Here is a 13,340-nt window from a genome sequence, read left to right as displayed (position 1 = left end):
GAACAACCTTGAATTGTCCTCTCACATTCATTAAATACTCCAGTGCTTACAAGCTGGGTTTGAGCTATACAAATGCTGTTACAAAGAAATATATGTACAGATATACAGGCATTGCTCTAGTACAACATGTGTCAATTGTAGGAGCCAAGAAAATATAAATGAGGAGTTAAAACAGCTCTACTCCAGATTAACTTATAATTATTAGGTAACAAAGTGGAAATCAGTGCACCAGTGGCAAAGATCTGTGGACTCAATTCATAAATTTGAAAGTGTCACAGTGGTGAGTGGCAGTTAAAATATTACAAATAAAGTGTATAGGCAATGCAGAGAGACAAACGTAGTTTTTTAATAATGACCCTTCAGTGCCCTCATATGCAGGTAGAGACTGACTGTGTGGAAGTGCAAGTAACTGGTGTGGAACAAATTGTAAGTTAGACTACATATAGAAAGAATACATTTTTTGCATTGTGATAGCGGCATAGATTTAAAGACTGGCTTGGTAAGCTACCCATCAGAGCAGCATGACTGGAATTGAGGTGAAGGTATAGTAGATTCCAGCTTAGGATATATGTTAGTGAAAGTGTTGCTTCAGTAACTATTGACTTCAGGGCATGTCCATGCAAGGGGAAGGATAACCACTATAGGGGCATGACACTTCTTAGGAGTAAAAAATAATGTTCAAGTAACAGCGTGTCTCTACCATCACTTGTCTAAATATTTCACCAACCTAGCGCTACACGGAAGAGGAAATTATGGGGTGTGTCTTGTTACACTATATTTGAGTCAGAAGCCAGAGACTGATGGATGGTTGTACGATGGAACCACGCATGCGTTTACCATGCATGCCGTTTCCACGCAGGCTGAACAACGAAATTCTTAAGCGCGATTATAAATTTGCCACGCATGCCTTTTCAACGAATCATGCATTGTTAATATATATTTGGTAAATACATATCCGTAGGTAAGACTTTACAGGTAAGTCTTAAACCTTGACCCCTGCCCACGGCCTGAGTTCCTAAACTACCCCACTCCCCAGCCCTAGTAACTTTTTCACCCCACCCTTCCCATATCCCCAAAAACGACCCCCTAAGACCTAAAAACTACCATGCTCACCTAAGTCTTAAGAAGTATTACGTTCCCTGCCCCCGCCTTGAGCCCTAAAATGAACCCACAAGCCCTGAAAACTACCCCAAACCCAATCCAGCCCTGAAAACTACCCTGAAACCCCTTAGCTCTGAAAACTATCCCAAACCCCCAGCCCTGAAAACTTCCTTGACCCGCCCCAGCCCGGAAACTACTCCCGACCCACCCCAGCCCACAAAACAACCCAAAACCCCCAGCCCCACTTAAAGTAACCCAGACCACCCAGCCTTCACTTACCTCACTGTGATTTCTTCCTGCTTCTGTCCGTTTGCAAGCCCTACCGAGCGTGGTTAAGGCATATGCGCGGTAGGGCTTGCAAAGTTCAGCCTTCATTGTAAAGGCTGTTTGTGTTCAGCGTTCGTGGTAAAGGCTGTTTCCCCTGACGGATAGTTCCAACAGGTGCTCAAAGCTAAGGAGCTTTCTGATGAATAGGGGGTATATTGGTGTCAGGATTCTTGATTAAGTGCAAAATCTCACCAGCATATAATGATATGAGTAGGTCACAGGAAGTGAAGTTTAAGCACCTCCTTAGGTGCAGTTCTCGTATTGTATGGGTCAGGGGCTAAAGAGAATTCGCAAAGAGGATTGGTGGCAGGGGACAGCCGTGCTCGTTGTCTATAGCCTCAGAGATGAGGACAATAGCAGGACATTGAGTTAAATGCTAGCCATTGGGCTAGAGTATAGGATCTTGATCAACCTGAGGAAATTTGCTGGCGGACCTATACTGTCAAATGTGGCAAAGTGGAAGTCTCACTCCAGTGAGCCAAATGTCTTAGTGGCATCGGGAGACACTACCACGCTGCGTAATACGGGTTAAGTTGATGTATGAGTGAAAGTAATGTGCAGAACTCGAGGGAGGTAGCTCTGCCAGATAAAAAAACCCGAATGGCCAGGTAGTACGGTATTAGTTAGCATCTGCAATAGCCTTCTTGTAAGGACTTTTGCAAGACTTTTATTTTCGACACTGAAGAATAAAAGTGGTCTGCATGATTCAGAGTGATCTGGTGTGTTTTTTGGGTCTCAACAGGGTAATCATAAGTAAGTCACCTCTAAGTAATAGTGGCAGGACACCCACTGCATGTGCTTTCCCACACATCACTTCTAATCTAGAAGCAAGAATATGTATTTTTTTAAAGAAGAAAAATCACTTATATGGCGGTCTTTTTCAGGGGATTTACTACCAGGCACACTGGAAATAGTCGTCTTTATTTCCACCAGGGTATCGGGCTGTCTAGGAATTGACGGCGATGTTCAGGAAACCAGTTACGGTTCGCAATGATAAGTGTGGGAAATCATTTTAGAAATTTCGGGAACGTCATTTTCATGTGTTCCATCTGACAAAGTGTATCTTCTGAAGAGTGCTCATTAAATGGGAATGCACCATTTGTTTCTCTTCTCCTGTCACATGCAGCTCCACTGTCGCTATGCCTTGTTCCCTTTTCTCACAGTAGTTGTCACTGTTTAGTGGTTAAACACACACAAGAGGTCAAAAGATAAGTGGGCACGGGAAGCCCTTCCCCTGGTATCTTTCACTCTCCCTCCCAGCCAGCTTTGTTCCCCGGCTACAGAGTCACATCTGGATCGAGCCTCTGAAAGCACGAGCTAATATTTAGGCATTCTTGGATGGGAAACACTGTCGTTATGACAACGCAGTGAATAGTGTCTGTCTAAAAATGGGATAAAAAAAGAAAAAATAAATTACAAAAAGAAAAAGACAAAAAAAAAGCTGAGCTGCGCAAATACAAGCTGTTCTCAATTGGCCTGTCTCCCGAGGTCCCAGCTGCCTTTGACAAAGCCATACATTCAGAGAGATCTCTAATGACATCTAGCGGAGGAATCTTCGAGAACCTGCAGTTGCCGCCAAAGGCAGTCAGGCCCTTACTAGACGCAGTGGACTTTGGCGGCGGCACACGCGGACCAGCCAGGGAGGTCGAACGCAGCGAGGCCATCAGATCTGGAGAGGTACCTGTGGGCCAGCTACTGACTCCAAGCGCACCGAGGTCTTTGGGGATGCCATACCTTTGAAGCTAAAGCCAGCAGTCAGAAGAAACTGTATAGGAACAAAGCCCCAAACCGGCCATGGATGCCAAACGTAGGCAGATATGATGTTTCGTTTTTTTTTCTTCAAATAATGGTGCGAAGTTTTGCTGGATTCGTTAAATTGTTCGGTTTCTTGACTTTATAGCATGCACGTCCTTCATCGGCAGTACACCATCCCAATCTGCGTGTTGTGTCACCTTCGTGCCTATATCTGCAGCGTCAAACGGTACATCTGGCTACAACAGCGCAGGTGCTATTCTGTTCCATCTGCACTTTAACATCTTCAGATGCATATTTAATCCTCCCAATGGCGGGTTTGAAACTGATTACACGTGTCAGTTTCTTAAAATAGCAGATGAACACTGCCAGCTGTTATTTTCTCTCAGTGGAATTGTGTGGCCATTAAATTAATGCTCCATGTGCAGTGCGAGGTTTAGTTTTTCTAAACATTTTCTGAAGCATATTCGGAAAATTATAAGCAAGGGTAGGTATTCTTGAAATGGGTTCTGTGTAATACTGTTGCAATGCACAGTTACAGGACGCGGGGGCGCACCTCATAACCTCATAACTTTACCTAGATAAAAATATGGAAGGAGGTGAATTTTCAATCTTCAGGGACTGAGAGTATTTACAGGTACATGCATCATTGTAGGATTTTGCGATTCCTAAATTGCGAAAATTAAGGAATCGCAATTTAGGAATTGCAAAATTCTATGCATCAAGAAATAGCAAACCTTTTTGCGATTTCTTAATTTTCTTTATTTGCGATTCCTTAATTGCGAATCGCAATTAAGGAATTGTATTACATTGATTCCTATGGGCCTAGAGGCCCATAGGAATCAAGGCATTCTCATTTTGCGAATTCGCAATTAAGGAATCGCAAAATGAGAATGCAATTTCAAGGGTGCAGGGGGGGTCCAAAGGACCCCCCCTGCACCCCTGAAATGTCATGTAAGTAAATTTTACGCACACACATGTCCCAAGGGCAGGTGTGTGTGTAAAATATAAGTTTCAAAAATGCATTTATTTGCACTTTTGAAACTTTTCGCAAATTACCATGAAGGTTTACTTCATGGTAATTTTTTCATTATAAATTGCGAATTCGCAAATTTAAAAAAATCATGCATAGCATTTAAGAAATCGCAAAATTTGCGATTTCTTAAATGCTATCGCAATTTGAGAAATCGCAAAAAATTACGATTTCTTAAATTGCGAAAATATTTAAAAAAAATGATGCATCCCAAAAAAGCATTTTGCATTTGCAAACGGCCGAATTTTGCGATTCGCACCGTTTGCGAATGCAAAACAGCTTGATGCATGTGGCTGTTAATTCCTACGAATTAGTGGAGGGTAAAGAAAGTGGAACCAACAAAGAGCATGGACCTGTGTTTCGTCCTAGTAGTAAATAAAGAACCTATACTTGGGATGCTAAGTATCCGATAACCCTACACTGATATGTTCTGAACGACAGACGGCAGTTTAGCAACTGGGCAGCATGATATAGGTGTCACAGATACTGTGACTGTTTATAGGGAAGCGGAAACAAGGGGCCTTATTTATGAAGGTCTTGCACCGCCGGTGCGTCACTTTTAAAATGGGAAAAAGTGACGCACCAGTGGCGCAAGGCCTTCATAAATGAGGCCTAAGAGTTTCACAAATACCCACTCAACAATATTGACTCCCACTGTATCCTCAAAGTATATTTGGGAAAGTACATGTCTACTCTTCCTAATTCCACATCTAGTTAACCAATAGTAGAGCTTATCTCCACATCAATATACCTTGACAATATTTAAGAGTGTGTCAACATTGGTGCAGATTGAACACATTGCTGGAAAGTTAAAAGGGGGTCCTAACACTGTCACTAGGACACTGGGACAGGCAAATCAAGACTGACATCAGTACACTGACACAGGGGACACAAACAGGAGCACCAGTACTGACTTGTGAACGCAGATATGGGGCACAAACGCTAATGTGGGGTGACTGGTCACAGGTAGAAATCTAAGATCTTCAACAGACTTACTCATGAAACCGACTAGGATAAAGAGATCCAATTGGGGAGGTAGATCCTTTGTGCATTCAGCCCCTGGATTATGGAACGCCCTGCCTCTGGAACTGCGCATGGTAACTGACAACTGACATTCAGGAAAATACTTAAAACCTGGCTCTTTCCTTAACTCCTCTGCTCCCTGACTGCCGCTCTCTCCTTGTGCTGGGAAGCCCTTGGGCAGCCATGTGCTCTATAAATCCCTAAACATAAACATAAACTGATACAAAGACATTAGGATGCAAGGATTCTGAAACTAAGATAGTGACACTAGGCCAGCATACCAGAACAGCGGTGCAGCATAGGGACCCTGAGAGACAAGGGATTCAACATTAGTGTTCTGACTTATGGATACTGACAACAGGCACTGACACAGGTGCACTGCCTTGGAGACACCAACACTGGGACACTGCCAGCGGGACACAGACCATAGAACACCAATATTGACTTGGAGACATTGACAGGTGGATAGTGATACTGGAATGTTGGCAAGAAACACAAAGATTAACACTAGGCTACTGATATAAGTGCACCAACACTGAAACTAGGATACCGAAACTGAAGTGCGAGCAATCACACAGTGACACCAACACAATATGACTGGGACACTGCCGCAGGAGCACCAGCACTGGCATGAGGATACTGACTTAGGGGCATTGATAGTGGAACGCTGACAGAGGGCATAAACATTGAGCTGGGGGGAAACATCACTTACAACGCAACTTTTACAACGCGATGCTTTTACATCGCAACTTTTACAACGCAAACCATTACAACGCCAAGTCAAGTCAAGTCAAAAAGCACTTTATTCGATTAATTAAAAATCATAAAAGTATACTATACAAATACATAAAAACATCATACAGAGAAATTATTTAATGTACATTTAAAATTCAGTAGCAATACATATGGACCGACACTTAGTTCACAGAATTACACAATTTGCAACAATATTTCATAGTTCATTAAAAAAAATATAATGATCCGGAACCTGGAAGTTAGTTTGTACTATCAAGTGTAGGGTAAACATTTACCATAACCCCAACTGTACTCATCTGGAGTCTCTTCCGTCTGGCACGGATTGATGCAATCAAAAAATTGGCTACACAGAACATCACCAGATGATTTTCCATTAACTGAAGAAACAGCAATGCAGGTTTCAACTGTAAAAACCCCATTTCCCTTAACAGTGGCTTAATATATTTTTCCCTGCCTTCCAGGAAGAAAGGACAGAAAAATACAAAATGTATCAGATCCTGATCAGAGAAATTGTCGCATTCACATGGGACATTGTCCATTGGGGTGCACCACTTATCATAAATACCCAGCAGAAAATGTGCCTGATTAAATCTGAATTTTGTTAACAGCCACCGGTGGTAGGGTCGTGTAACAATAGTCAGATATGGTTGTACTGACATTGAGGTAATCAGCATAAAGTGTGACCTTACTGTAGGTTTAGTAATTTCAGTCATCTCTCTTTCCATTTCTCGGATCTTTATAAAATTAAGTTTTACCCAGTTGATGTCTTCTTTGTTCAAATTTTCCGGGTTTAAAAATAATTCTGGTCGTCCCAGGAGTACTGCAGTTGTTTTAATAAATGCCAACCATTTAATGTCAGCCACTCTGTCCCGCCCCAAACAATCAATAATAATCTTGTGGTTCAATGTAAGTTTGGGGTTGAGCCAAGTTCTAATCCATAATAAGAGCGGCGCCATGTTTAACATATCTGCAATATATCCCAATCCTAACTCCACATGGACCGCAAAAGATGATGTGGATTGGGGGAGGCCCAGGAGGGATCGCAAAAATTTATTTTCCTCTCTCTGAATCAGAGTTAAATCTTTATAGCCCCAAATTGCTGCCCCATACCTGGCTATAGCTATAGTTTTAGCTCTATAAATCGCCAAAATTGCCTCAGGAGGTTTCCCACCCAATCTTTTCGCAAAGCCTAGTATTGCAGCCGATGACCTTTTCACTGCCACTCTTTTATTAGCAACTTGGGGGGCCCAGCTACCCATATCATCAAACACTACGCCAAGGTAGGTGAAGATTTTTACTCTTGATATTACTGAGCCATTGCAAGAGAGTGTTTTGATGTTATTCCGACCTTTCCCCACGGACATCACATGCGATTTCTCTACATTTATTACAAGGTCCAAATTTTGCATAAAATCTCCAAAGAAATTTAAAAGACGTTGTAAACCTATAGGAGTCCTCGACAGCAGCACCGTATCGTCAGCATATAATAAAACAGGCAATGGTGTTCCCCCCATGCACGGGACATCTACTGATGCTGCCGTCAAGTTTGCTCCCAATGAGTTAATATATAGAGAGAATAACATTGGGGCCAGAATACATCCCTGGCGGACTCCCCTCCCAGACTTAAAATTAGCAGTGCACTTCCCCTCTTGTTTCATGTGTATAGCCGCTGTCAGATCTCTGTGCAGTTCTGCCAGGAAGTTCACCAAAGCCTGATCAAGCCCCATATCCAGAAGCTTTGTCCACAGCTTTGACCTATTAACTAGGTCAAAAGCTGTGGACAAGTCCATAAAAGCCAGGTAGATTGACCCCTTTGATGCCACAGTATATTTACTAACTATTAGATGTAAATTGAGGCACTGATCCTCAGTGCCTCTGCCAGATCTAAAACCATACTGTGCATCACACAAAATATCATTATTAGTTGCCCATGTTGAGATCTTAGCTAGAATAACCTTACCCAGAATTTTAAAGGACGAGTCCAATAATGATATTGGCCTATAGCATCTTGCGTCCCCCCTCTGACCCTTCTTGAAAATTGGAACTATAGTAGACCGTGACCAGGTTATAGGCAATCGACTTTTATCAATGCTGGCTATATTAAAAACATTTGTGAGGACAATTGACCATATGTTGGGATTTGATTTAAACATATCAGCTGGTACCCCATCCGGGCCTGGGGCCTTATGACCAGCTGTGTCCTCTATAGCCTTTTGAACTTCTTTAATAGTGAATCTCAAAGGTGGCCCTAGTTGATCACTTGCTATAGATACAAATGGGTCTACTGGGAGGTTACTACCATAAATTTTTTCAAAATGGTCTAGCCATTCCTGTTCATATATATTAAGTTCCAGCGGGGAATTTTCTTTATCGCTAAACAGTGGTGTATTTACAATTTCCCAGAATTTGGAACTATCCCTCAGGGTGGCCCTATCGTAAAGTGAGTCCCAAGCGTTTTTCTTAATCTCATTCTTACGGGACTCAACGATATTTTTATAGTTTTTTCTTAGTCTGCCCACTACTTGTTTATCCCGGGGTGTCTTCTTTAATTCTGACAATAAGTCTCTATGGGCCTTGGAGCACTTTGTATCGAACCACCCATACAGTTTTTGCTCCTTAGGTTTCGTCTTGGATGTTAAGTCCAAAGCCACTTGCTGGCAAATTGTTTCAAAGGAGGTGATAATATCACCTCCGTACCTAAGTGGGTCCACACAGGTATTAATTTCATTGCCCACCTTCTCGGTAAGTGTTGAATAAAAATCCTCTGGGATAATTCTACTCCACTTGACCCGTCTCCCCTGGTCTTGGGCAGCTAACTCCATATGGGTAACAGTATTTATATTTACAGAAAGTATGGCTGGGTTTTTATTGCGCAATTCCATAACCACTGGATTATGGTCACTAAAAGTTGTTTGTATAGCATTATAAAAAATTACATTTTGTAGCAAGCCTGGTGACACAAATATAAAGTCTATAATAGAATTTGAATCCCTAGCACTATATGTGACTACCCGGTCATTGGAGTCGATAAACTCCGGCTCGGATAAATCAACATCTGCCAATAATTCTTCTAGGGCAGCCCCCTTTATGGAATGTTCAAAATGTGAGTGGGGGAGACAATCCATATCTGTATAAACCCTGTATTGGCAATTAAGCTGGCACAAATGTATATTAAAATCCCCTAGCAAAATAAGATAGACAAAAGTGGTTTGACTCTCCTTATAAATAGTTAAAAATGTTGCTAATGCATTAATATTTTCATTACAATGCGTACCATGTGGGGCATTATAAAAGTTGACATAGAGAATTTTGAGATTATTAGGCAAAGTTAGTTCACAGGCTAGAAAGTTAGGAGATGTAGTGCTTACAATTTGCGCAACTCCCCTGTGTTTAACAGAAATTAGGAGCATTAGCCCCCCTCGGTCTCTCCCTGAACTAGATGCTTGGGCAGCTTTAAAGTAGGATGAATACCCATCCAGCCAGAAATTACATTCCCTATCCCAGGTCTCCTGGAGTGCCACTACTGTAGTGTAGTTCCTATTATCCCAATAGGCTCTGCGCATTGGAATAATACCTTCAATAGTATAGGCCTAGACCAGACGTTAACTAGGTCTTCTATTGTCGATATTAGACTTAAAGTTTTGGGTTTGCCAGCTAGCTCAGAGTTCACTAGAAACTTTCTCGAATAGGCAAGGAGGAGTTGAACCTCCCTGGATAGACAAGAAGGGATTTAGTTTCTGACAACCATAGAACATGACAACTTTGCTCTCCCCTAATCAAGAGTGTATCTCTAGAGTCGTGTGAAAACAAAAGACAACTTATTTTACTCAGTCAGTACGTGCATTCTTAGTCTCACCAGATTGTAGAGAAAAGGAAGAGACGGGCGTGTTCAATAAAAGATGTTATTTATTGATCAGTCTCTTTTCTCATACAAGAGAAATGGATCGATATTATCGCAATACTTATGGTTAAGTAAAGTGCATACAATAAAAGCAGAAGTATAAAATAATACTGTAAAAACATTTATATGGTTTCTAAGCCATAAGGTGGTTTAAAATGGATAAAATAGATACATACACATATACATTTGACTAATCGTACTCAACTGGTGTTTCTAACTACGCCTACCCCGGTGTACCTGACCTAAGCCTAATACGTGGGCGGGAATAGAAAGTAGCAGTTTAAGTTAAGTTTGTTTTGCCAAGTGACTGACTCAAGAATTCTCTGCAAGGGGTTATTCAGTTCTGTACCTTGAATCTAGGATGAATGAGGGATGGTATCTCTCGTCTCTGGTCTCGATATTCCAGGCTGCCTGCGAGGGCTACCCGGAAGCGCCGGAGCTGGATTTCTCGGCAGGAGAAAGCAGCGTCTCGTTCTCAGCGCTTCAGGAAGGCGGGGCTGCGCCAGCGGGGTCTGCTCTGCTCTGGGCTTCGGCAAGTCTGGCTGCTCCGATCTCGTCACCACCGCGTGTGTTTGCTTAAGGCAATACCGGTAATATTTATACCTGTAAGGTGCCGAGATTGACGTAAGGATGGACATAGATACGTCAATAAGGATGTCATACGACTTGGTCGTTAGCACATTCTTTTGCTGAAGTTCTCGATGAAATCAAAACAATGGCCGCAGGGTTTTTCCCAGGTTGTCATAGGTTTGATTTGTTTTGAGAACTCCGTATGCCTTATCAGGGGCTGGAGAAATATCGCTTGTCTAATTAGATGGCAAGCGTTATGACCTAATCAGATAACACGTTCCTGTGCCGTAGTGTGGCTTAATCAGATAACGGTTTCCGCATCATGGGATGGCTGCTAGTTAACTTGTTAACCAGAACAGGGTCAGGAATAGGGGGATCGATACAGAACCTATAGGAATACATCACACCCACTCCACGCTAACTATGGCCATGTTTACGAATCTAGGCATAGTAAAACATACTGTAGAGTATCGTGTATACCTTACCACCCCAAAAAACATATAATGCATTTCGAATAATGTAATGTAATAATGTAATATATGGAAAAAAATATTCACATGTACTATATGCACTCAAGCTGTAGAATAATGCTAAAGTAATCACGCATATGTATACATTATTGCTAATTGGTATATGAGAATTTACACATGAAATGGCTCTTAATACAGAAGAAAAAGGTTCGAGACCATTTCATCACAGAATAAAATAATTATGAACATACCAGCGGGCAGCTAATGTCTATAAAGTTTCTAAAAATAGAAATTTTAGTTCTCTAAGAATAGTTCTTACTTTAAGCAGAAGATAAGTGTCCCGAAAATTCGTAAAAATATTTTGGGGCTGCTGAAAAAATCGCTGTCCGTGAACTTGAGGGAAAATTGTTCATGTTATTTTGCTATTAAGTTGAAGGCCAAATTCAGGGTGTTTGGAACGCCGTGTGCTAGCTTGCTCAAAAGTCTCTATTTCTGCTCTGGTGAGAACATCATATCATTTAGACTGTCGAAAAAGCTGTCAACAGCTTCCTGGGAGAGTTCCACTAACTCGGAAAAAGGTGTAACCATGCATTCGTGCGCATGATTGTCTCCATTGACGTTTTGATTAGTATTGCTGACAGAAGGTCGTACCTGATCGATGCTGCTTTCATCTTGAACTCCACTACCCCTTAATCGTAGTGGTGAAGTTTCCACGAATGCCGTCATCAGGATTGGCAGCCGTTGAGGGCAGCACAAAGCATGAGCCTTTATTGGACTCAACAATGTTTCTGCATCCATTGGCGCATCTGATTGTAGCGTCAGACAGGTGTCCAACACGCATTCTTCTCCGCACAGCAGGCACCTTAATACAGGTAAAACACATCGATGCCACATTGGTCGAAATGAAAGAAACCAAGTCATGTTCAGGTCTCTAAGCCGGGATAGTCCCAGGATTTTTGATATCCGGTCCCGGTATCCAATGGCTCGGATTGTTTCTTCCCTTGTCGCAGGTGTTTTGTCTGTGACACGGTTTGCCATAACGAAATATCAGGACCAAGAATAGGATTCCTGCAATTAGTCCTAAAATGAGGGGAAGTCCGCCAAAAATCAAATGGACGAAATCTGGAAAAATACCCAGTATGGCTTTGAATGGTGTTAATGCCATCGAAAATACTGTCTTAAATACTTTTGAGACTCCACTGGTATCAGAAATATTTAAGATTTCATTCAGGATTTCTGCGAAATGTATGGGGGAATTAGTTGATAACAATGAGTGAATCTCTGCAGTCGTCCTTGCGACTAGGAGATCATACGTTTCTTTTGATGACGTGAGTCTGGTCGGCGTCTGAAGAAGCACTGTTTTCATTCTGCTTAAAGTATCTATTCGAATAGAAGTAATTTTCAAGTTAGGCCATGCCCTTGCCTCCCTGTCTGGAAAGGAGCTGGGGAACAATGAGTGTCCACAGCACATGACCTTCGCAGTCGTAGTTACGAGATAAGGAGTCCCGGGCATAAGACTACAACATCTGCGATCCACAATTAGAATGTAACTCCCGTTATAGAGTCTTTTAAGGAATGGTCCTATCTCTGTTGCAGGTGCGCCTAGCTGGTGACATGAAAGGTTATTTGAGTTCCCTTCACAGGCTCCATGCAAACTAATTCCATTACACAGAAGTGTACCGCTTAGTGACATCGCACAATTATTGCCACTAAGAAACACTTTCTGTCCTTTATTACTGACACATGCATGTGAATAGGGCAAGTTCCATGTTGTCTTAATGTACCCTTTTCCCAATTTTTCGTACATGCCAGCCTGTATATATTTTTGGCAGTATTGAAACCTGAAGGTTGATATTGGAATATTAATTATCCCATGTATTATCCATTCACTGACAGGTCGTTCTGACATTGTCACTGGTAATCTCTCGAGTTTCTCAATGCTCAGGATTGTATAATCAGCCCCCTTCTGTGCCATACTGATTTGTTTATCAGTAAGGTTAAAGATATTGAATAGTGACGTTGTGTTGATTAAACGCCAAGGCACTTAGCCTGAATGCAGATTTTGTAACGTCCAGCCAAGCTGTACAATAGAACGCAATTGAGACTGACCGTCTTGTAACAACAGTAAGTCTTGCGATATTATGTCGATTGCTGAAGACACAATGCTGTCCAAAGAAAAAATTCTGGAGGACAGTCATTAACCCATTGTCCACTACAGAAAGTGATTTTTCCAAATTAATACGGTCAATTTCCCGTATACTTTCTGCTGTCTCAATTTGAGTTACCTTCCAGGCCTCATTGTAAGCTGCATATATAGAGGCTGCTATGAAGCGTTTTTGACGCTGTTTGCGCGGTCCCATAATGAAATCACGCAAGTCAGCACCATCAGTAAGTAAAGTTAGGTGTT

This window comes from Lissotriton helveticus, chromosome 5_1 (genome assembly GCF_964261635.1).
Source record: "Lissotriton helveticus chromosome 5_1, aLisHel1.1, whole genome shotgun sequence".
NCBI lineage: Eukaryota > Metazoa > Chordata > Amphibia > Caudata > Salamandridae > Lissotriton > Lissotriton helveticus.
Note: the sequence above shows the minus strand (reverse complement) of the source record.